Source organism: Monomorium pharaonis, chromosome 2 (genome assembly GCF_013373865.1).
Source record: "Monomorium pharaonis isolate MP-MQ-018 chromosome 2, ASM1337386v2, whole genome shotgun sequence".
In the NCBI taxonomy this organism is placed as follows: Eukaryota; Metazoa; Arthropoda; class Insecta; order Hymenoptera; family Formicidae; genus Monomorium; species Monomorium pharaonis.
The window spans coordinates 18,660,742-18,687,877 of record NC_050468.1 but is presented as its reverse complement, the minus strand read 5'-3'; the positions used below and the strand labels follow the sequence as shown (position 1 = coordinate 18,687,877).

The 27,136-nt window shown below is 25.2% G+C and overlaps 1 protein-coding gene and 2 long non-coding RNA genes across 4 annotated transcripts in view; 2 read left to right on the top strand and 1 right to left on the bottom strand.

The window, feature by feature from the left end:
* LOC105838260 (mannosyl-oligosaccharide 1,2-alpha-mannosidase IA) overlaps window positions 1-27,136 on the top strand; it is a 601,715-nt gene that overhangs the window by 497,858 nt on the left and 76,721 nt on the right. The window lies entirely within an intron of this gene.
* Window positions 1-27,136, bottom strand: part of LOC118644355 — an 87,480-nt gene that overhangs the window by 56,270 nt on the left and 4,074 nt on the right. The window contains exon 2 of the long non-coding RNA XR_004962173.1: window positions 23,323-23,419. This is a non-coding gene — a long non-coding RNA (uncharacterized LOC118644355). The remainder of the gene's footprint in view (window positions 1-23,322; window positions 23,420-27,136) is intronic.
* On the top strand, window positions 1,696-6,561 carry LOC105832839. Its single transcript, XR_004962175.1, has 2 exons — window positions 1,696-1,841; window positions 2,767-6,561. It is a non-coding gene; the product is annotated as an uncharacterized LOC105832839 (long non-coding RNA).

The window sequence follows — 27,136 nt, the reverse complement described above, 5'->3', positions numbered from 1 at the left end:
CGATCTAACATGAAAAATTATATCATGTGCCGAAGGCTTAAATTTTAACTCTCACTAGAATGGAAAATCACAGGAAAAATTGTGGTGGCAGTATTTTCACTCTATGAAATTTAGAAAATAAGTAAAGCTACATAAATCATTATAAATGGAAAAAATAATTTAATTGTAAGATGTTTCAAGCATTTTCTTAGCTTGTTGATAAAAAAAAATCACATAAAACAATTGTGATAAATCTCTACATAATTGTAAGTCGCATACTTTTGTTTCTTTCTTTCTTTATATAAAAGAAAAAAGTTATGCATACAAATACACATATATACAAAAAAGAGAAAAAAAGATTAATAAAGAGGAAGAAAGCGATAATAACAAAGTCTGAAGGAAAAGAGAGAGACGAAAAAGAAAGAGAAAGCCTTTTCAAAAACAACAATCAATTAAAAATATCATTCAAATCTATCAGTTGTTCAAAAAATATACTAACTTTGATAAAAGAATGAAAAATATATTGTATATGTATATAATAAAAGTACATTATGTTATTATTGCGTAATATTTATAACAAAAATGAGCATCAAGAAATTACCATTTTGTATAAATTGCAATCTAAAGAGCCTTTATTTCACGGATTTTATTTTGCATATACACTGGAGATTTCGATAACAGCATTGTAATAAACTTAGATATAATATAATTCGCAAAAGCGAAATATTTTCATTGAAGTATAATAATGCATCTTTCTCTGTTAGACGTGTATGTAATATGTACATATGCCACTGTCTGTTAAAATTCCGCCTGCTATAAGATAATATTACAATAAGATAATACCATGAAAATAAAATAATATAGAAAATATTCATATGTACTACACGCAGATATATCCATACTTAATAGGCCACTCTTAATAGGCATATTTAAAAATCGATATAGACAATTCTTCTCTAGACAAAACGCGCATTTTCTTATTACCTTATCTCTATTTACATACATAGATACAAGCATTTTAGAAGAATTTTTAATTTTAGATATTTTTTCTATCTCAATTATTTATACCGTAGGTGTGCGTTACAAGGGAGTCAGAAAAAAGAAAAGTAATTATGGAAAGTAGTATACAGAGGAAAAAAAATTTCTATAGACAGTATTTTATGTGTGAAAGGGGGATATGTGTACTTACAGTTATGTTTAAACTGTTGTCTGAAATGGAGTTTCCTGAAGAACAGTATTTTAAATTAAATTATACTTTGTTATCAATAGTTGGTCTTTGGCCGTATGATGATTTTAAAGTCAGATACGTTCGTTTCATATTATGCTTATTAATAATATTATCGTTTATAAGTACTCAGGTATCTATATTATTGAATTTGTATTTTTAGAATGTACAATTTTACGACGTAAATCTTATATAATAATCTATTTAACTTTATTACAATAATTTTAAATTGATATAAATTTCTTATTATTCTGTCAAATATTTTACTAATTATTTATTTTTATACCATACTTTGTAATATCAAATATTATTCAAATCATTATCTTTTTCAGCTGATAAAATTATTTATCTTAGAATGCAGCTTTGATCTTTTTGTAAATGTATTTTCTTATAATATTATTTTTACAATATGTTTTGTAAAGTGTATTACATTTTATGCCGTCTTAAAAAATGTAAGTCTAAAATTTAATTGGAAATAAATTTTTATGTAACAATAATATATATTATACTTATTAGTAGATTAAAAAAATTCGAGAACATGTTCGGAATAATTGGAGCATTTTGACAGACAAGCAAGAAATTGCGATAATATGTAAACAAGGACATATTGGAAAATTATTTTCAATATTCTTAATAGGTAAACAAATACTAACTTATAAATTACTAGTTTACTAGGGAATCAATTATTTATGGTAATTAATGCTGAAATTATTGAAACGTGACATAAAAGTGACAAAATAATTCTGCATAATTTCTGACAACTTATAAAAAAGTTAGAATTCATTAAAAATGTATTTATTGTTAAACACTAAAATTGAAACAAATAATATTCTTTCTTTATGTGAAATAACTCTATCTTTGTTAAAGCAACACTGACTTTAAATTAATATGTACGGAATATCTGTTAATTCAGTTGACAACGCTTTTGTGCAGGTAGAGCAAACTAAATTAAATATACCATTTTACAACGTTTGCAATAGTTAATAAGTAAAAAAAATCTGTATTATATTATATAGATTTGCTATGACATGTAAAATGTTAAAACTTTGAGATCAAAATTATAAAAAGCGTCTCAAAAGGTATAAAAAAACTATAGTATAAAATTGTATTCCTATTATATAGCCTTTGTCTTTAAAAGGTTAAGGACAATTATAATCCAAGAGGGATTCAGTATTAAAGCTCTAAGTCCTAATGAAATGTTTACGAAATGTTGGCACAACTATTTTAGTATACAATATCTATCTGGAAACCTTTCATATATTGAAAGAATTTATTTATTCAATTTAATCCATTTTATGAACCGTCTGTTATTGTCTATCATTCTGTATTGATATGACTTATGAATTCTTGGATCTTAGAATATTACGATAATGTAGATTTTATTTTATTCTAATTAAATTTAGTATTTAATACATATATGTATATTGTGTATGTGTACATATTTATGTATATATACATATATATATGGATATATGTATAAAAGACACAATTCTAGAATTTATTTATTTATAAAAAGGAGCAACTATTACGTAACTAATTTTATAATATTATAATCGTTTCAGTATCGATCTATGCTGTACTTCTTTTTGGCAGTGTTTTTGCACAATGTATTTCAATCCTATTTGATATTGTAATACCTTTAAATGAATCTCGTCCGCGCAAACTTCTTTTCCCAGCTGAATATTTTATCGATCAGCAGCAATACTTTTATGTCATAACAATACATATAGCTGTGTCAATATTTTTCATGACTACGAGTGTTATGGCTGCAGAATTGTTCGCATTCTCGAATGCATTACACGCTTTCGGGTTATTTAAAATTGCTAGGTGAATACTTTGACTTCATACACTAATTCTCTTCTTAAAAATAATTTTGCTGTTTTAATTTTTCTCACACTTCTTTACATTTAATAATCACATTTAATTATAATATTTTTTAATATACTTTTCTATTTTTCTCTTTACTATATTAAGCAGCATATTTTTTACAGTTATGCATATAATATTCCTTTAGAAAACATTTTATTTGTTGTACTTGTTAACTTAGATTATCTATTTACCTTTTCGTGTATTTAGATTTGAATTTTTTAATTCTTATTTTGCGCATTACTATTATTTATATATATTTATATTTAATCAATATTTAATATATTATTAATAATTATATGTAACTTTATTACAATAAATTTATGTTATATTACATAATATGAATTAATTCAACATTTGAATCCTTTTATATAGCTATCGTATGAAAAATATATTAAATGGAATTAATCAAACAGAGATGTGTCTAAATAAAAAATATATCATATTTTATAACAGAATAATCGCTGCAGTAGACTTTCATAGAAGAGCGATTGAGTTAGTATCTTATTTAAGTTATGTATATATGTATATATACAATAAATTCTTATTTTAACCAAATACACTCGATTTCACACACACACACACACAATACACACAGAGAAGGCGGGAGGATTCACTTTAACCCTTCGAGGTCACACTTCTTTTTTCTAACGCCGAGGTCACACTGGGTGGTTGCCACCCATCGTCATTTTTAAAATGCTATATTTATGAAATTATCAAAGATATGGTAACAAAAAAATTTATGGATAAACTTGAATGTTTGGAAAATGTATCCTGATATTATTTAAGCAAAAATCTAAAACCATTAGTACCTAAAAAAATTTTTGAATCTTCCAACATTAGAAAAAAAAGTTTTTACAAAATAAATCATAACTTTTTTAATTTTCAATATTTTTAGCTAAAAATTTAGACTTTTATTGTTCAAGTCTTGTACTTCAAGGAAAAAAAATGTCTTTGACTATTTTTTCAAAAAGAGTATTTATTTTGCATACTGAACATGGAATATTTTAGTATACTGAAAAACAGGTATTTTCACAGAACAGTCATGTTACGATAGTATTTACTTGAACGTCACTTTTTTGTATGCCACGCAAAACCATTTTTTCCTCGCAAAATAGATTGCGGTCTATCGCGTGCACGCAATGTTAGAATGCGTTAATCTAACGTTACATTTTCAAGATCACTGTCCACTTCGTCCACAGATTGCTCTGAATCGCTTGAATATGATTCTTTGAATATGATTTTCCTCGACATCCGAATTAATATCGTTGAAATCATTACGTCCATTATTTTGTAAAATATCTTATATGATCGCTGCCGTAAATTATAGACCATTATGCTACATATTTTCGAAGAATGAATTAACATAAAGATTTTAAAAAAATTCTAGGCATAAGAATCTGTATTATATCATACTTTTACACTTTTTAGACCACAAAAAACACAAAAATTTGAACCACTACAAAACACAAAAAACTTACACGGAAGTCACACATGGAGTGGCTACCACCCTACCTTGTCTTTGGACGACTGCCAAAAACAAACCAATGCTACTTTCAGTTACAGTATAGTACAAGAGCATAAATAATGAATTACCTTGAATTACCATTAAATGGCGTTACTAGCATCATTTTTTCTTAAATCGGAAAGATATAATGTGTTGAATTTAAACGATGGGTGGTAACCACCCATCAGTGTGATCTCGAAGGATTAATTTAATTGACGCATTTGAGTTACTCCAAAAATATACAAGATATCGAAGTTCCGTTTTTTTACAAAGTATAATATCAAAAAGGACAAAATAATACATTTATTTGAGGATTGTATGAAAATCACCATCGATTTCTGGTTGAATCAAATTTCTAATTAATTCAACGAGATACTTATTATTTAAATTAAATTATTGAGAAAAGTGATTGTTAACTTTTTAATTTTGCACATATTAATTAATATGATATTCCTTTTAAATTGCACTTTAAATATAATCTTGCATGTGTGAGAAAATTAACTTGTTTTAATATAAATATTGTGAATAATGTATTAAAAATTATGATTTTTAAAGGATCTCTTAAAAAGATTTTAAAATGACAGAATTACTGACATTGCAAGTTTAAATTTTCTTTGAGAATATACTTTATAAAATTGAAAACCAAATTGAAAATTTTACTCATTTAAAATACACTCAAAAATGAATCTCAGAATACTCAATTTAAGCTTAAGAATAAAAATATAATTATAAAAACCTATTGACGTCTGGTATGTAATTTTTAATTCTTTTTATTCTTAAATTCTTAATTGTCCTTGGACTTATTTTTGTATACTTTAAATATGTAAAAGGGTTTAATTCTGTAAAGTTATAACTAAAAGAAAATTTAATGCCAGTAATTTCCATTTTTAGGATGTCTTTAACAGAACAATAATTCAAAATGTTTTATTCTATAAGATTATCTGATTTATTGAAAGCAAGTTTTGGACCATCATATTTAATTTTATTATTAATGGGTGTGTGTTCAGCAACTATCAATTTAATAAACGTGAGTAGCACAGTATTTGAAGAATATTTTATTTAATATTCTAATTTTTTACAAATTTCTCGAAAAAAAACATATAATCAAAAACATAAATTTTTTAATGTAATTGATACATTTATTTGTAGCTATATCGAATAATAAATAAGGAAAAAGAAATTTTGGAAATTATAAGAGCTATCGTGTTTATAATCCTACATCTTGTGTATTTCAGTGTAGGTAATTATGCCGGGCAAGAGTTTATAAATTGTGATACACATGTTTATCGTATGATGTAAGTTACACGATTGCTATTATATTATATTTTTTTATAGTAATAATTTTACATTGTTTTTTAAATCGTGCATTTATATCATGCATTATTATTGTAATTATACGATATTTAATATCTTATCTTTGTAAATAGATGCAATATGAAATGGTATAATGCCCCATTGAAAATACAAAAATTGATACTCTTTTTAATACAAAAGACTACAAGATGTTACAGGGTTAGTGCTGGTGGTATGTTTAATCCCTGTTTGGAAGGGTTCGCCACAGTAAGAAATCTTACTAAATTAATGTGTGTGTGTGTGTGTGTGTGTGTGTGTGTGTGTGTGTGTGTGTGTGTGTGTGTGTGTGTGTGTGTGTGTGTGTAACGGTAATATTTACTATTTCTCGTAAATAATTAAAGTGAGTTAAAAAATTGACTAAAAAAGTTCTTTATTGTTTCGCGAGTTTCTCAATAGTGAATGAGGAATTTATTAGTAAAAATCCGCGAATCAACATACGTTTGCATGATTCGACCGTTCAATATTTTTGGTCACGAGCATTGAAAACAAAGCATTGAAAAAAATTTAATTAATATTAATAGTTATGCACAAACGCACATTATTGTTAGTTGATCTCTTGTCATGGAATCGCATAGATGCATTGATTTACAGAGCTTTGTAAATTAATCCCTCATTAACTATTGAAAAAAAATTGTAAAAATGGTACGGAATTTTTTAATAGTTTTTTGTTCTCTATTTATTTAAGAGAAGTATTGTACTATACATATTATCAAATATTTTATTAATCATTTAGCACATAATTAGTTAAAAAAGTATTTTGTTTTAGGGTGTAAGTATGTCGATTTCTTACTTTATGGTTTTTCGCTCTATGTAATTATAATGTCCAACTTCGTAATAATATATTGCTTGAATAATGCTGTTTTATTATTTCAAAAAACATAAGTAACATAAATAATGTAATTAGAACAATAAATGAATAAATTAACAAACAGAATTTAAACAGTATTTCCTAATTTTCTTAAGTGAATTATTTTCCTATATCATTGTAGTATTATACATATTACATACTGTCTTCTTAATGTAAGTATAATAAATCAATAAAAATTAAATATTACATAAATAGATATTTACATATTTATGAGAAAAACTACTATTAATATACGATATACAGTTTATTATTTAAAAGTCTAATCTATATAAACAACTTGTCCTTACGGCTTGATTATTTATGAATATAAAATTTGAAGTATAAAATTTAATTTTCATTAAAAAATATACAACAATATAAAACAATAATAGGTATTAAACACAACTTTTAGCTCTATTTTCCTATCAAAGCAATATATCCTTACATTTTGCATCTTATGGCAATGAGCTACCAATCACGACTATAAAGCTGAACACAGCCACTTTAGCACAATTGAATAAAACTTATATAGAAATTTAGTACTCTTTTGTTGCTAATTAGTTGCTCCATTCCCGATTATGTTGCTTCAGCCGATTCGTAAAAAATAGAGGCTGTGCCAATTTAAAATTAAGTTAGCACAACCCAGAAAAAAATTTTTTTTAATTAAACAAATGCGATGGATTCCTTTAGATCTAATTAGTTGCTAATTAGTTGCTCTATTCCCGAATTTTTTGCTCCATTATTAAACCCCAAAAACCACTCCCAAAGTTACCCTATAGCAACAAAACGTTCTAAAATTATAAATAACCTACATATATGGGATGATAACGGTTCCTCAGTTTTATTGTTTGCAATTTATAACAATTCCGATTTCGTTGCTCCACCCCTATCAATTAAAAACCACTCCTAGCCACTTCACATTAAAACTAAAAATAGAAGCTATACCTTGACTAATAACGCTTAATCGATTTTGTTGCTTGCAGTTTATAACAATTCCGATTTTGTTGCTCCACCCCTATCGATTGAAAACCACCTCTAGCTATTCCACATTACTATAGCACAACACTAAAACTAAAAATAGTAACTATATATCGGCTGATAGCGCTTCATCGATTGTTGCTTGCAATTTATAATAGCCACTTTATTGCAATAAACAATTAGCAACAAATTCAGAAACTGCATATTCTTCGAACACCTAAATCGAGAAAGACTTTAACATATTAAAAATTGTGCAATATATCTTTTTGATATTTTACAAATAATTCGATTATTTTAATAAAAATATCAAGAGGACCGCTCTTGTACATTAAATTTTACAAGATTATTTGATTTATTGAAAGTTTTTACATTATATTTCATAAAATTATTTAATTTCTTGATAATTTTTGCATTGAAAATTTAAATTTTTTGGGTGTTAATTGATTATAGCCGCCATATTGAGTCCATCATATAGAATTTTTAAAAAACGCCATTAACATCACAAGATAATTAATTGAATTTTAATCTTTTGCACAACTGTTTACAGTTAAACCAATTTTGGAGAGCATGGTTTTTGGTTGAGAAAGAAGGTCTCATTTTATGTATGTGTGCGTGTGTGTGCGTGTGTGTTATAATTATTTTAAAGTTATTTTTAAGTCTTTCACAAGTTACACTAAAGTTAAAAAATTATTATTCAACGTATTTATCAAAATGATATAGAGATTACGCTGCATCTATAAAACTTTAGGCTACCTGCAATATTGAAATACAATTTTTATGACACAACCATTTCATGGCTATATTATAATGTCTAAACAGTATACATATAAAACAGTAATTTAGACAGTTACCTCCAAAATTCAACACGAAGTATACGAAATATCGTGAATTTCATAATTCCATATCTAATCCGTAACCGCTTTCTCTCCTCTATTATTAATTTAATTTTGTTTTAGTAATATAAATATTAACGTATTTAAAAGGACATTTTTACATTTTAAATAATTAAATTTTTTAAATAATCATTTTATTTAAAAAATATTTAAAAACTATACATTTTTCAATTTGCAATACATTTTTTTAAAGAGTATTGTAACAAATAATATTATATTATTAAAATTTGAAATATATAGTTACCCGTTTTATTTACATATATTATACGTTACAACAGCTATGATGAACAAGTTTTCAGAAATCGTAATATAAGAATATATGTGTGAGTACAATTGTAACATAGTAATAACAAAACTTATTGTTAGTATTACACAATTTAATTAATGTCTTCTATTATCTGTAATTTTTGTATTTTTCTTCTGATTAGATACTGCAATACTTGATTTCTAATAATAACATTAAAATTTATATAATATATTTTTCAGTCAAAATACTACAAGATATTATTCTTTATTAACTTAACTGACGGATATAAAGATATATGAACCACAGCGGAGAAAAACTTTATTCTGTTGCACATGCACTTCAAAAAAGGCAAGAAATACAAAAATACGCCCAACTCATAGAATATTATGATAATTTACTTTTTATTATTCATAATTTTTAATGGGATATATATCTATAATGGGATATAAGCAAGTATTATAGTTCCTTCTTTCAAATAAATGAGTCGTGCATCTTCTTCATTTTGTTATTATCTTATCTTCCTTTTTACTCACATATGTAAACGTTTTATAAATTATTAATTTCTAACTTTTGCTGTAATAGACAAATATTATGGAGAAGTCAAGAAAGAAATAACTTCTTACAAGAACCACATAAGGAGAAAAAAATTGTTTAGAAGTGATATATGCCCACACAGTAATTTGAACTGTCGTTTGAAATGGAGTTGTATAAACAGCAATATAATGCAACAAATCGTATTCTTTTATCAGCGATTGGTTTATGGCCGTATGATAATTTCAAAATTAGACTCGTTCGTTTCGTACTAATACTCTTGATAATTATGTCATTTTTCAGTTCTCAGGTATTACCATATAATTAATCTATCCGTATTACCATGTAATTAATATTTATAATATATTTATAATTTTATGATACAGTTATACATACACACATACGCGCGCGCGCACTGACATACACACACAATATTTTATTAAATAGCAATGAACTAACACAAAATACTTTATCTAGTACACAAATTTGTTTTATCTCTTGTTCTTTAGTACTTTAGCGATTGTATTTTCTATTTCATGTTATAATATTAAAAATTGTTGAGATTTTATTATTTACTATAATCATTTTAGTGGATAAAATTATACACCTCAGAATACAATTCTGACCTTCTTTTAAAGATATTATCTTATAATATTCCTGTGACAATATGTTTGATAAAATATATTTCATTTTATGCTGTTTTCGAAAATGTAAGTTTAAGAACATTTAATTAAAAATAAACTACCATCACTAAAATAATAATCATTATATTTATTAGTAGATTAAAAAATTCGGACAACTTATTCGAAATAATTGGGATGCTTTGAAAGATAATCGGGAAATAGAGATTATACGTAAACAGGAAAATTACGGAAAATTATTTACATTATATATAACAAGTAAATGTTATATAAATATTTAATTATTAAATTTTATAGAAGTAATTGTTTATAATGAGTATTGCTAAATTATTGAATAAATGCTAAATATTTGATAAAAAGAATTGAATAATCTAAATACGCACAAGACAAACATTCTTGTCGTATTACATCGATTGTACCATAAAAATTAATTTTGTACAAGAACTTAACATTAACCTAAAAATTGATATGCAAAAAATAATTTTGATTATTCGATAAAATGTTCTAATCGATTGTTTTATTACAAGAACTTAAGAAAATACTAAAGTTGTCCTGTTTTAGCGATCAGGATAATTAATTCTAATTCATTAATCTTTTAACTGCCTTTACAAAATTAAAAATTCGCTGCCAAAAATTTTACAACTTTTTTTTTTATGTAAAGACGTGTTACTGTCTATAATTTAATAATAGAAAAGGATTTTTAATTACAATATGTAAAGGCAATTAAAGGATTAATAAATTGGAATTAATAACATTGATCGATAAAATACGACAACTTTGACATTTTCTCTAGCAAAAACAACATAAAATTAGGAATACAGACTTTATTTAAATTTATTAAATTTAAAATAAAATAAATTTAACAACTTAGATAACATAAAATTGCACTTATATAAAGATAGCCTCAAGAATTAATTCAAAATATTATGTAGAATTATTATAATGTAATGTTCATAATTAAATAAATTAATGAATTAATTTTAATCATTTCAGTTTTCGGACTTATTAGTAGTGTAGTCTTCATTTGTACCCAATATATTTCAATTATACTCGATATTGTGATACCTTTAAATGTATCTCGTCCACGCCAACTTTTATTTCTTGCAGAATATTTTATGGATCCTGAAAAATATTTTTATATCATATCTGTGTGTTTAGCTATTGAGCTAACTGTTGTAATAACTTGTTTGATAGCTACTGAATTGTTTTCAGTGACAAATGCATTATACGCTTTCGGATTATTTAAAATTGCTAGGTAAATGTATTGTTATTTTATATGTCAAATACTTTTGTTTGTTTATTTTCAGAATGTTTTAATTAAAATTGTTTTTTTTTTTTTTGCAAAAATTGCATAGTACAAAATTTTTGTGATTATATGATAAATCATTATTTATAAAAATCTTTTTTGTTACATGTGCGTCAAATGTGGTCTCTTTCGCGTCACTTTTTTGTGAATAAAGTCACCGATTTCAGAATTTAAACATTATTGGACGGTTCTTTTTCTCTAATAGATGGCATGAAATTGTGGCAAAAACATTTAGACTTTTACAGCGCATTTGATCATTTCAACATTCACGTCATCTCGTGACACGCATATAGTAATTCTCGTAGAATTGACCGACGCTTCGTCGCTTTCGCGAACCTAATCACCAACCTGTCAATTTGCGAGAACTCAAGACACTCAAAACACACATCGACGCATAAGTAACAAAAAATACAATATACAACACGGTGTAACGACCTCCTGCGCTCATATGGCTAAACACAATCGCTTACGCTTCGTGTACAAAGGTCGACTTTACGCCCTTGTTACATAATGTACTATTATTAGTCGTTTTTATTAGCTTCGAATAGATTATTTGTCTTGTTATCTGTAAGACTTTTATTTCTATTCTTTAAATAGCTGAGGCATTTATATAATTACTATTTAATGAGATAGAATACTAACAATATTGATACATAATTTTAATGTCTTATAGTATACTATGTTATATACAAATTATTTAAATATTTTTCTAGTTATCGCATGAAGTATGTATTAAATGGATTTAATCCACATATGTGTCTAACTAAAAAATATATCATATCTCATAGCAGAATAATCGGTGCAGTCGACTTCCATAAAAGAGCGATCGAGTTAGTATCTTGAGCTATAAATTATTATTAATCAGGTCCAGAAATTTGGGCGAGAAATGGGCGAAATCCCATGTTGCGTGTTAAGCATTAATGCATATAAATTGTATGCGTGTGCGTGTGCGTGTTTTACGTTCAACAGCCACATTTTAGACGAAAATTGGCGATCATCACATGCACAACTCGCGCGCAGCGAGTTACAAATATACTCAAAGTGCGATACGGAATTTTGAATACAAATTTTCGGATTCTATTTATTAAATTACTAAATTATTAAATTGTTGAATTATTTAATTAAAATTACCATATGCATAAATAATATTAGCAAGAGTTTAAAAGTGTTTATATCGTAATTACAAATATTCATCAATATTTATTTTAAATTACAATCTAAGTATGATTTTGCACGCATAAAAGAATAAGTTTATTTATTAAAGAAAAATTTAATATATTTAAAATGTTTTTTTAACTAGAGAATTATATTTTTAACTGATTTATTGAAGATACAATAACGTAAAATGTTTTTTTTTAGATTTTCTGATTTATTAAAAGTAAGTTTTGGACAAGCATATTTAATTTTATTTGCGATGGGTGTATGTTCGGCAAGCATCAATTTATTTAATGTGAGTAACGAGACATTTAAAATTGTATTTAGTTACTTTTTTGAGAAAAGAATTTTGAGATGCTATTGAGCATCGGTATTTAGTTTAATAACTGTGTTTCAAGATTGACGAAATTGTCGACGCGTAGTTTATGCAAGCTAAGATTATTAAATTAATAGAAAAGTTATATTCATTACCAAGATCCAATGCAGACTGTATAGGCAATTTATTTCGTTAATATTTTAAACATAGAAATATTCTATAAACAGATATTTTTCATTAGGGATGTCAGAAATACAATATATTATAAATTTAAGCAAATTGATTGATAACATTTTCTTTATAAAAATTGGGTGAAGTCCTTTGTTATTTTATTAGAGCATTAATTTTGTCATAAACTCATAAAATTGGTGTTACTTGTAGTTGTCTCGGATGATAACAACGGAAAAAGAAATTTTAGAAATTATTAAATCTCTCTTTTTGATAGCTTCACATATTATATATTTAACTGTAGCTAATTACGCTGGACAAGAATTTATAAATTGTGATACACATTTCTATCGTGTAGTGTAAGTTATACGATTGGTTTTTTCACAATACTTTATGTCGTTTCTTAAATTATATAATTTTTTGTATTGTAATTATTATTTAGTATTTTGTTTTTGGAATTGTGTAGATGCGATACGGAATGGTACGGCGCTCCGTTAAAGACACAAAAATTGATTCTCTTTCTGATACAAAAGACTACAAGATGTTACAAAGTTGATGCCGGTGGTATGTTTAATCCCTCTTTGGAAGGTTTAGCTACAGTAAGAAATCTTATATCAATAGAATATATATTAATTTATTAACCAACATTGTAACAATTATTTATATGAAAAATATCTTCTATTTTAGAGTTTAAGTATGTCGATTTCTTACTTTATGGTTCTTTACTCTGTGTCCTCATAGTGTCCAAAATTGCAAAGATTTGTTTTTTGATATTTTAAAAATATAAAATCAAGATATTAGCTTTAAATAATGTAATAAACAATGAAAATAATAAATTATAAAACAATTCAAGTTTAAAGAAATGTTGTTTCTGATTTTCCTAATTGAATTATTTTATCATTTTAGTTATTATAATACTTATTTCACATGCTGTCTTCTTATAATGCAAATAATAAATGATTAAAGTTGTAAAATTAGATTAACGGATACATATTTTTAAAATAATATCTATTATAATAGTATTAATTTTTACTTTAATTTATTATTTAAAAATTAAATCTACAAATAACTTAAGTATAATTTATTTATTCATAACTTTATTATTGATTTATTATCACTTTCAATGAATATTTGACAATGTTTAATAAAGTAATTGAAATCAAATATCAAAGATATAATAATTATTTCTTTTAATATATTTTGTCGATTGTGCAATATAATTGAAATTCTCCTACAAGATATTTTATTTTTTGAAATTAATTAAGACATCTTTACGTACAAATTAATTATAATAATTATTTTTTTGTAATATTCCTAATAAAGACAGGAGTTCTTAAGTTAGTATATGTTCAATTAAAGTTTCTAACAAGTTACATTTTGTATAATAATTATATATTAATATTAATATATTAATATATAATTATTAAATGCTTATGTATTAATATATATAACTATATGATATATTATACATAGAAAAGAAATTTTATTTTGTACCAAAATGAGATAACATTTGTTGATAATTTTACTAAAATTTTATAATTACGATAGATTAATTATATTTTGTATTAAATAATATTAAATGTTTCGCCATTTTGGTACAATGTAGTAAAATTTTATTTTATCCTATTATCTTGAAATAACTGTATTAATTATTAATTTACTTATTTTATTTATGGATATTATTAATGCAAAATATTTATGAGATAATATTAAAGAATCTATTAATATTCTATATAAATTTATATATTTTAAAAACTAGAAGTAAAAAACAGACTTTTCATTTATCAATTTTTTAAGAACTTGTTTAATACAGATTTTTATAATAAAAATGTTGATAAATAATTAAAATTTGCATAATTCTTACCTATTTTATTTAAATATTACTTAATATCAATGCAGGACAAGTTTTCATAAATACTTAGACTTTTGTAAGAATATGTACAAATCACATCACAAACAGAAAAATTGTGTGCATACAAGGTGTGTGTACAACATTGTTAAAAAGATTTGAGAATACAAAAATCTTCGTAAGAAACAGTAAAGATATTATTAATATTTTTTAACTTAAAGTGTGTGTAAGAAATTAGAAATATATATTGAAATTAAAAATATATTAAACATTGTAAAAAATATATCAAAGAATTAATTTTGTGTATTGCAATCTTATTACATACTTAGTTTAATCAAAGGTTTTAATCTTCTGGAATCTAATTTTCGCATTTTTCTTTTTCAATGGATTGTGATATGTATTTTGTAATAAGAGCACTAAAATTTTTAATTTAATTTGTAATAATTTAGAAATGTAAACCATTTTAATCGAAACATCACAACGTATTCTAATAAAATATTAGCTTCATTGAAGTAACACTATATCTTATTGCGTGCGCTTGTAAAGTAAGAGGGAAAAATAAAAAAATATACTGTGTACATATAATATTCTCAAAAACTACTTTTTATTCATCATTATTTTTAATGAATATAAGAGTTATAAAATAAAGAGTTATAAAATATATCTTTTTTTAAGAAACGAGTCGCACATTTACTTGTTATTATCTTATCTCCTTTTCTGTTTACATGGATATAAGCGTTTTAAAAAGTAATTTGTAATATAACTGTGTAGATGCTGAATAGGATATAGATGTTGTGCAGAAAAGTCGAGGAAGAAAAAATAATTATGAAAATTGAATGAGAACAAAATGAGAAGAAATTTTTTAAAAGTTATCAGAGCTCAGTAATGTTTGAACTGTCGTCTGAAATGGAGTTTTATGAGAGAGAATATTATGGAATAAATCATATTTTTTTATCAGCAATTGGTCTATGGCCGTATGATAATTTCAAAATCAGACACGTTCGTTTCGTATTAACACTTTGTATAATTATATCACTTCCCATTATTCAGGTATTAGTATTATAAAATTTATATTAATGATATTTACATATATGTATATACATACACACACACACACACACACACACACACACACACACACACACACACACACACACACACATATATATATATATATTTATTTATTTATTTATTTATTTATTTATTTATTTATTTATTTATTTATTTATTTATTTATTTATTTATTTATTTATTTATTTATTTATTTATTTATTTATTTATTTATAAGCCATAGGCATAATAAAAATCGATTGTACATACGTTTGGCTGAAAAGTTGAACTTTAAATTTTTAGCTCCCGTCCCTCCTCACTCTCTCTCTCTTTCTGTGTGTGCGTGTACGTGTGCGTGTGCATGTGCGTGTGCGTGTGCTATCTATAATTTGAGTAGAGTAAAAATTCAATATAGCTACTGTAAAATGAACAAATATTAAATAAATAACTGCTGCACATCATATTGCTTTCTATATATATATAAATATACATTTTCTCAACACGGGAAAATTTGGAAACGCTTAGTTTATTCTTATCATGTTTATGATATAAGCTCATAAATTTCTTTTTTATGTCCTGCTTTTGGATACTTTAGCGATCGTTTTTTTTATTACATATGTTTTAGTATTAATTGTTAATTATTAAGATTTTTCTTTTTAACGTAATTATTTTAGTGGATAAAATTATACACCTCAGAATACAGTTCTGATCTTGTTTTAAAGATATTCTCTTACAATATTATTTTTACGATGTGTGTTATAAAGTACATCACATTTTATGCTGTTTTCGAAAACGTAAGTTTAACAGTGGTTTAAAAAAATTATTAAACCATTATACATATATACAATAATTATCATACTTATTAGTAGATTAAAGAATTTCGGGATCGTGTTCAAAATAACTGGAATGCTTTAAAAGATAACCAAGAAATTGAAATTATATGTAAACATGGAAGCCACGGAAAATTATTTACATTATTTATAGCAAGTAAGTATTACATAAATATTTGACCTTATTAAATAAAATTCGGGTTTATAACAGCTATTGTTAAATTATTGAAAACTTGAAGAAATAATATAAATCCGGAACAATTTTCTACAATTTTTGATTAAAAAATTAATTTTATTTATAATATATAAACATCAAAGAGCTGAGTAAAAAATAATTTTGAATTTTTTTATATTCTCGACAGGTATTATATTAAATTTAAAAGATTTTATTTAACTCCTTCGCCGGCTATGATTGATACCATGTAACATGAAAAATTGTTATGTCTCCGTGGGCATTGACGCCGTATGGCGCACATCGTTTTATTTTTGATTAGGTAGATCCGATTTTCATAAAACTTGATACTTAAGGATCATTGAATACGAAATTAAAGTAAAAAATAAAAGAAATCCAAAAATTCAAAATGGCAAAACGATAGTCCCCCCCCCCCCCCCAATACGATAGTCAGAAAACCAAAATCTATCTAATTGATGGAACCTAATAATGTTAAATTTTGTTTCATCATATTGGTTTGAGTTATTAAATGAAATAAAAATTGAAAATATTCAAATAATTAACTCAATATAGTTGCCAAAAAAATCAAAATCTATCTGATTGATGAAAAGTATTTAAGTATTCCATAAGGCATCACCAAATATGAAATAAAATAAATCCTAATTTCGATAAACGTATATGTGTAGCTTTGTATAACGATATTGGATCTAAATTTTGAAATTTTGATCTCAAATTTGACATCACCGACTAAAAGATCCTTAGATAACAGGTATCATAAAAATCCGACTTTTTTTCTTGCTTACAAGGACGCAAGCAAGAAAATTCTGTGCGCCTATGCACGTCGAAGGAGTTAATATAATATAAAATAATTGAATATTTAATTAACATATCATATAATTAGAGTCCTGATATAAAGATATTCTATAGAATTAAATAAAAACTGTATAGAATTATTAAAACATATATATAATATTGTATATTAAATTATTATATATTATTGTATATATTAATATTATTATATCTTTATATTACAACATTATTATTATATATTGTTGCGTTCGCCCGGCGGGACCGCACTCTCTCACTCACGCACACTCTCCCGCTCGGTATAAAGAAAATGTTGCGATTGCGTTAGACACTCGGTGCATTTCGGCTCTCAGCTGTGTAGCGTTCTCCTTAGCAATCGCATTGTTTACGCGGACACGCTTGTCAAATTTAATTCGAAGCTATCAATCCTCAACGGACGTGCTCTGTTTCTCTGTTCGAGTTATTTGTTTGAGAATATTTGTATTCTCAAGTTACATTAAAGAGTTTTACGAAAAAGAGTGCGTTTCTTTATTCCGAGCGAAAGAGTGTGCGTGAGTGAGAGAGAGTGCGGTCCCGCCGAGCAAATGCAACAATATACTGATTTAATTATATTTTGACCTTTTTTCAGTACTTGTATATTCCTTAAGTATACTCTACATTTTTACTCAATATTTTACAATCTTACTCGATATTATAACACCTTTAAATGTATCTCGTCCGCGTGAACTCCTGTTTCTTGCAGAATATTTTATCGATCAAGAAAAATATTTTTATATCATATCTGTATATTTAGCTGTTGGACTGATTGTTGCACTGACTTGTATAATAGCTACTGAATCATTTTCATTAACAAATGCTTTACATGCTTTCGGATTATTTAAAATTGCTAGGTAAATGCATATTTCAATCACTTGTGATTTTGTTTATTCACGTTTTTATTATATTTTGATAGTTTTATTTTTTAGATTAATATTATGTCCCCTTAATATTAATTAATTTTATAATTAATTTTTTTTTTTAATTGCATAATATTTTAGTGTGATTTAATTATTACTAAATTATTACTTTTCACAGAAAGTTTTATTTGTTGTTTTATTTTTTAGCTCTAATTAGATTATTTGTATGTACACAACCTTTATTTTATGTTTTTTATTTAAATATTTGCAATATAATTAATATTTATTAAGTTCTAGAATGTTCTTAATAATAATATATCTATAGGTGAGAAAAGAGGTGGTTATGGATTGTGATGATAGGTAAGAGGTTATGGAATTCGTGATATTTCACATATTTTGCGTTGAATTTTGGGGATAAGTGTCAAAACTACTTCTTTACATTATATTGATTAGTGTTAGACGTTATAACATGACTACTGATCATGGATGTTTATTATGTTGTCATAAAAGCTGCATTTTAATATTGCAGATAGTCAAAAGTAGGTCAGGTTATGTTAAGCATGTATTTTGTACGTCATTTTGAGACATATGTTGGATGTTAAGTTTTTAACTTCAGCGTAACTTATAAAGGGCTTGAATATGACTTCCAAATAACATTAGATGTAATGCGTACACGCATTTGACATATAAAGTTATATTGTTTGCGTTCAGGGTTATAGATCACTTGCGAGTGTCGTAAGTCTGAGTCTTATAAATCCTTTGAATGTAATTTGATTATACTTTTATTTTACTTATTAATGCTAATATATTGGTTGTTATAATATTTTTATAATTTTTTTACAATATGCAAAGTCGCAATAGCTAAAGATTTTTTAATACACATTTTTAGTAGTTTTCTATTACACTATGTATGTACAAGATACTAATGTACAAAATCTTCCAAGAACATTAACTTTTTTGTCTTTTCGAGATAAAAATAATTCTGAGTATATTTGTTAATAATGATCCATATCCTCCTACAGATTCTATAACCACTAATTTTTTTTCTCCTTAGTAAAATGTTAATTATGTTATGTATATCCGAAAAACTACTTATAATATGTTTGGTAGAACTTTATCGGTAACAAACTTGATATCGATAAGAATTATATCACATAAATATTTACGAAGTTATCTAAATGAAAGAAAATAATGGTTTATAACTCCCTCTTCTTCTCAAATTTTAATTAATTAAAAATTCATAATAAATTTATTTGTACATATATATTACATTCTAGTTTATACTAATATAAACTAGAATATATATTAACATATATCATACATACATTTATATATTACATATATACATATATATATATATATAAATTGAACGTCTAAATATTTCCAGCTACCGTATGGAACATATATTAAATGGAATTAATTCGCATATGTGTCTAACTAAAAAATATACTGTAACTCGTAACAGAATAATCAATGCGGTAGATTTTCATAGAAGAGCTATCGGGTTAGTATTTTAAATTATAAGTTATATTAAATTAACTTTTCTAAATAGTGTTTATAAAAATTCAAAAATAATTCTTTATATTATGTAATTACGAATATATATTGATCAATACAATATTTATTTCAAATTGTAATCTAAATTAGTTGCATGCATAGAATTAAAAGTATTTTTTACTAAATTAAATTTTTTTTAAATAACATTTTAAAATAACATTATTATATACAGTTTACATATATACATTTTAATTGATCTCTTGAAGGAATAATAATAAAATGTGTGTTTTTTTCTGTAAGATTTTCTGAATTATTGAAAGCAAGTTTTGGACAAGTCTATTTATTGTTATTCATAATGTGTGTTTGTTCAGCAAGCATTAACTTATTTAACGTACGTAACGAAATATTTAAAACATAAAATTTTCTTGAATTGCATTTTTCTACAAATTTGTTGGAAAAAACTGTTATTCCAAAACATTAATTTTTTTTCAAGTAATTAATGCTCTGTTGCTTCTAGATATCTCGGATAATGACAATGGAAAAAGAAATTTTAGAAATTATTAAATCTATCTTTTTTATAATATCACATATTATATATTTAGCATTAGCTAATTATGCTGGCCAAGAATTTATAAATAATGATACGCATTTCTATCATACGATGTATGTTACATAATTAATTTTTGCAATACTTGTCGCTTTTTAAGTTATACTATAATCTGTATTGTATTATTTGGAATTTTAATTTCAATCATTTAGATGTAGTACAGAATGGTATAATGCTCCGTTAGAAACACAAAAATTAATACTCTTTTTGATACAAAAGACTACAAAATGTTACAAAGTTGATGCTGGTGGTATGTTTAGTCCCTGTTTGGAAGGTTTAGCAACAGTAAGTAAATTTTAGTGCATTAATAAAAACTTATTTGCTTATATCAATTACAGTATAAATATTTCTTGTTTTAGAGTTTAAGTATGTCAGTGTCATACTTTATGGTTCTTTACTCTGTGTAATTATTGAATTTAAAACTACAAAAATTTTGTTTTATTATTATATGATAATTGAAAATTGTATGATATATGAAAATATACAATTATTGTGTTAACAAAAATAATATAATAAGCAACAAGGTAAAAAATTAAGAAACAATTTAAAAACGTCTATTTTCTAAATTTTTTTATTTTATTACTTTTATATACTTAAATAATTTTTATTCTTTCTTTGTTTATATAAACTGGCGCAAAAAAATGAAACAAAAATTTTGACTGAATTTGTAGGCAATTTTCAATGTCACGTAACTTTGCAAAAATTATCCAAATTACATGAACTTTTTTTAAATTAAAGGGCGAAGACTCTACTTTAAGAATCCCTGGGGGAAAGTTTAATTTGTGACTCTTTTGCATGAAAATCAAACATATTTTTTAACTGAAAAAAGTGAAAGTTTGTTATCATTTTTCACAAGTTTGTCGTTAAAATCTTGTTAATATTAATCCAGACTCTTAAAGTCCATTTTTTTCTAAGCAATTTAAAAGAACATGTCGATACGATGTTTCTTGTTGATTATCACAAATTTAAAATTTGCACTGCATTTTAAGGTACTTTAGCGAACAAATACAGTATTTTTTGGAATTTTTGGAAACGGTATCAATATGAAACGATATCAATGATGATATTATACATTGATTTTATTCGTGTTTAACTCAATCATACCGCCGTCAGAATGACCCAATGTGCACCATGTGGAGGTTGACGGTCGGATTTTACACACCATATGAAATGAGCCGATTTTTTAAATAAAATTTGAATTTTTATTTTTTATGTATGAGTACGTGTATGTGTACGTGTATATTTATGTATGATCTGAGCAGACTGCTAAAATGGCGAATCTTCTGTTGACTTGAGTAAAATTGGCGCGTCAGCTATATGTCCGCTATATTCGAGAGGGTTTCGTTTGCTTACAATCCCGATTGCCTACAGCTTCGTTTGCACACAAATTTAGCAGAGCTGCTCGATTGGCTACATTCCCGATTGCCTACAATCTTGATTGCCTACAGCTTCGTTTGCACACACGAAAATAATTAAAGTACAAGAGTACGATTGCACACATGACATTATTGCGCCCATAAATACCTAGATTTTTGTAAGAATATGTGAGTACAAATTCTAAACAGAAAAAGTGTGCTCATACAATGTGTATGTACAACATTGTTAAGATTTGAGAGTACAAAATTTTCTTAAGAAACAGTAAAGATATTATTAATATTTTTTAACTTAAAATGTAAGAAATTAGAAATATATATTGAAATTAAAAATATATTAAACATTGTAAAAAATATATCAAAAAGAATTAACTTTGTGTATTGCAATCTTATTACATACTTTGTTTAATCAATGGTTTTAATATTCTGGAATCTAATTTTCGCATTTTTCTTTTTCAATGGATTGTGATATGTATTTTGTAATGAAAGCACTAAAATTTTTAATATTTAATTTGTAATAATTTAGAAATGTAAACCATTTTAATCGAAACATCACAACGTATTCTAATAAGAATATTAGCTTCATTGGAGTAACACTATATCTTATTGCGTGCGCTAAAGTAAGAGGGAAAAATAAAAAAATATACTGTGTACATATAATATTCTGAAAAACTACTTTTTATTAATCATTATTTTTAATGAATATAAGAGTTTTAAGATATACCTTTCTTTTTTTTAAGAAACGAGTCGCACGTTTCCTTATTATTATCTTATCTCCTTTTCTGGTTACATGGATATAAGCGTTTTAAAAATTAATTTGTAATTTAACTGTGTAGATACTGAATAAGATATAGATGTTATGCAGAAAAGTCGAGGAAGAAAAAGTAATTATGAAAATTGAATGAGAACAAAGTGAGAAGAAATTTTTTAAAAATTATCAGAGCTTAGTAATGTTTGAACTATCGTCTGAAATGGAGTTTTATGAGAGAGAATATTATGGAATAAATCGTATTTTTTTATCAGCGATTGGTCTATGGCCGTATGATAATTTCAAAATCAGATACGTTCGTTTCGTATTAACACTATGTATAATTATATCATTTCTCAGTATTCAGGTATTAGTATTATAAAATTTATATTAATGATATTTACATACATGTATATACATATATATATATATTTATTTATTTATTTACAAACTAGACATAATAAGAATCGATTGTACATACGTCTGGCTGAAAAGTTGAACTTTAAATTTTGAGCCTCTCCCCCCTCTCTCTCTCTTTCTCTCTCTCTCCCTCTCTCCATGCGTGTGCGTGTGTCTATCTATAATTTGAATAGAGTAAAAATTTAATATAGCTACTGTAAAATGAACAAATATTAAATAAATAACTGCTGCACAACATATTGCTTTCTATTTATACATATTTCTCGACACGGAAAAATTTGAAAACACTTAGTTTATTCTTATCATGTTTATGATATAAGCTCATAAATTGTTTTTTTATATCCTGCTCTTGGATACTTCAGCGATTGTTTTTTTTATTACATATGTTTTAGTATTAATTGTTAATTATTAAAATTTTTTTTTAACGTAATTATTTTAGTGGATTAAATTATACACCTCAGAATACAGTTCTGATATTTTAAAGATATTATCTTACAATATTATTTTTACGATATGTGTTATAAAATATATCACATTTTATGCTGTTTTCGAAAACGTAAGTTCAACAGTAGTTAAAAAAAATTATTAAACCATTATATACTACAATAATTATCATACTTATTAGTAGATTAAGGAATTTCGGGATCGTATTCGAAATAATTGGAATGCTTTAAAAGATAACCAAGAAATTGAAATTATATGTAAACATGGAAGCCACGGAAAATTATTTACATTATTTATAGCAAGCAAGTATTACATAAATATTTGACATTATTAAATAAAATTTGAGTTTATAAAAAGTATTGTTAAATTATTGAAAACTTATGAAATAATTTAAATCCGGAACAAACAGTTTCTACAATTTTTGATTAAAAAATTAATTTCATATATAGAGGAGAAAATGGTAATATGGCCACCCATTTATATTTTATTTAATAACTTTGTTAATAATTAAATTTTAAGTTGAAATTTTACGATTATATTCATCAAAGTATTGCTTATTAGATTTTCAATTCAAACTTATGAAATATTTATTATATTATATATTATTTATAAAAATGTAACGATACTGCATAATGGACCGAAGAAAAATAGGGAGGGTAATATGACTACCACAAAAATAAATGTAGAAAAATTGGTTTTGTTTAAAAACGTCACAGTATTTTGTTAGAAACATATATATTTATATAAAATGGGTTGTTATATTGAAACAAGTGATTTTTATTCACATTTAATGGAAGTTAAGTAAAAATAACCTTAAATCTAAAGAACTTTATTTATATAAAGGATTTAAAAAAATTAACAGGCCTTAAATTAAGCCTTTAATTGATTTATCGAGGAATTTTGTCGATATGAAGGTCTCGAAAGTAACCATATTACTAGCACACTTAGATGGCCATATTGACAACATTCTATATCATCGTTTAATTTTGTTTAACTTGAAATATATACAGCCGAATAAAGAGTTAAATAATAAGAAAGTGCTCAAGTGTACATACATTTGAATGATAATGCGGTTAAGTTTAAAAAGAATAAGGATGTATGTGTAATTAAATGTTAAAATGTATCTTAAAAAATTTTTGAAATTCTTAAAAGTAAAAATGCCTTACAACAAATGTTGACTATTGTGTTTTGTCATATTACCATTATTATATAACAGTAGGTTACTAAACAAATAATATCATAAATAATTATTAGAATTCGTCAGGTAATAACGGAGATAATATGGGTGGCCATATTACCATCTTCTCCTCTGACATATAAACATCAAAGGGCTGATAAGTAAAAAATAATTTTGAATTTTTTTATATTCTCGACGGGTACTTTATTATATTAAATTTAAAATACAGATTTTATTTAACTCCTTCGCCGCCATTGACACCATATGACATGAAAAATGGTTATGCCTCTGTGGGCATTGACGCCGTATGGCGCACATTGTTTTATTTTTGATCGGTGGATCCGATTTTCATAAAACTTGATACTTAAAGGTCGTTGAATACGAAATTAAAGTAAAAAATAAAAGAAATCCAAATTCAAAACGGCAGAAGTCAATACGATAGTCAAAAAACCAAAATCTATCTAATTGCTGGAACCTAATAATATTAGATTTCTTTTCATCATATTGGTTTGAGTCGTTAAAAACAAAATGAAATTTAAAAATATTCAAATAATTAACCCAATATAGGTGCCGAAAAAATTAAAATCTATTTGATTGATAAAAACTAGTGCTTAAGGATTCTATAAGGCATCACCAAATATGAAATAAAATAAATCATAATTTCGATAAACGTATATGTGTAGCTGTATACATATAACGATATTGGATCTAAATTTTGAAATTTTGATCTCAAATTTGACATCACCGACTAAAAGATCTTTAGATAACAGGTATCATAAAAATCCGACTTTTTTTCTTGCTTACAAGGACGCAAGAAGGAAAATTCTGTGCGCCTATGCACGTCGAAGGAGTTAATATAATATAAAATAATTGAATATTTAATTAACATATCATATAATTAGAGTCCTGATATAAAGATATTCTATAGAATTAAATAAAAACTGTATAGAATTATTATAACACATATAATATTGTATATTAAATCATTATATATTGTATATATGAATATTATTATATCTTTATATTATACAACATTATTATTATATATATTAATTTAATGATATTTTAACTTTTTTCAGTATTCGCATATACCTTAAGTATATTCTACATTTTTACCCAATATTTTACAATCTTACTCGATATTATAACACCTTTAAATGTATCTCGTCCGCGTGAACTTCTGTTTCTTGCAGAATATTTTATCGATCAAGAAAAATATTTTTATATTATATCTGTATATTTAGCTATTGGACTGATTGTTGCACTGACTTGTATAATAGCTACTGAATCATTTTCATTAACAAATGCTTTACATGCTTTCGGATTATTTAAAATTGCTAGGTAAATGCATATTTCAATTACTTATGATTTTGTTTTTATTATATTTTGATAGTTTTATTTTTTAGATTAATATTATGTTTCTTTAATATTAATTAATTTTATAATTAATATTCTTTTTTTAATTCCATAATATTTTATTGTCTCTCTAAATTTCTTAGAGTGAAAATACTGCCACTCCAATTTTTCGAGTGATTTTTCACTCTTTAAGAGTGAAAATATTGCCACTCTAATTTTTTTTCACTCTTAGAAAGTGAAAAATCACTCGAAAAATTGGAGTGGCAGTATTTTCACTCTAAGAAATTTAGAGAGTGACTTAATTATTACTAAATTATTACTTTTCACAGAAAGTTTTATTTGTTGTTTTATTTTTTAGCTCTAATTAGATTATTTGTATGTACACAACCTTTATTTTTTGTTTTTTATTTAAATATTTGCAATATAATTAATATTTATTAAGTTCTAGAATGTTCTTAATAATAATATATCTATAGGTGAGAAAAGAGGTGGTTATGGATTGTGATGATAGGTAAGAGGTTATGAAATTCGTGATATTTCATATATTTTGCGTTGAATTTTGGGGATAAGTGTCAAAACTACTTCTTTACATTATATTGATTAGTGTTAGACGTTATAACATGGCTACTGATCATGGATGTTTATTACGTTGTCATAAAAGCTGCCTTTCAGTATTGCAGATAGTCGAAAGTAAGTTAGGTTAGGTTAAGCATGTATTTTTTACGTCATTTTGAGACATTAGTTGGATGTTAAGTTTTTAACTTCAGCGTAACTTATGAAGGGCTTGAATATGACTTCCAAATAACATTCAATGTAATGCGTACATGCATTTGACATGTAAAGTTATATTGTTTGCGTTCAGGATTATGGACCACTTGCGAGTGTCGCAAGTCTGAGT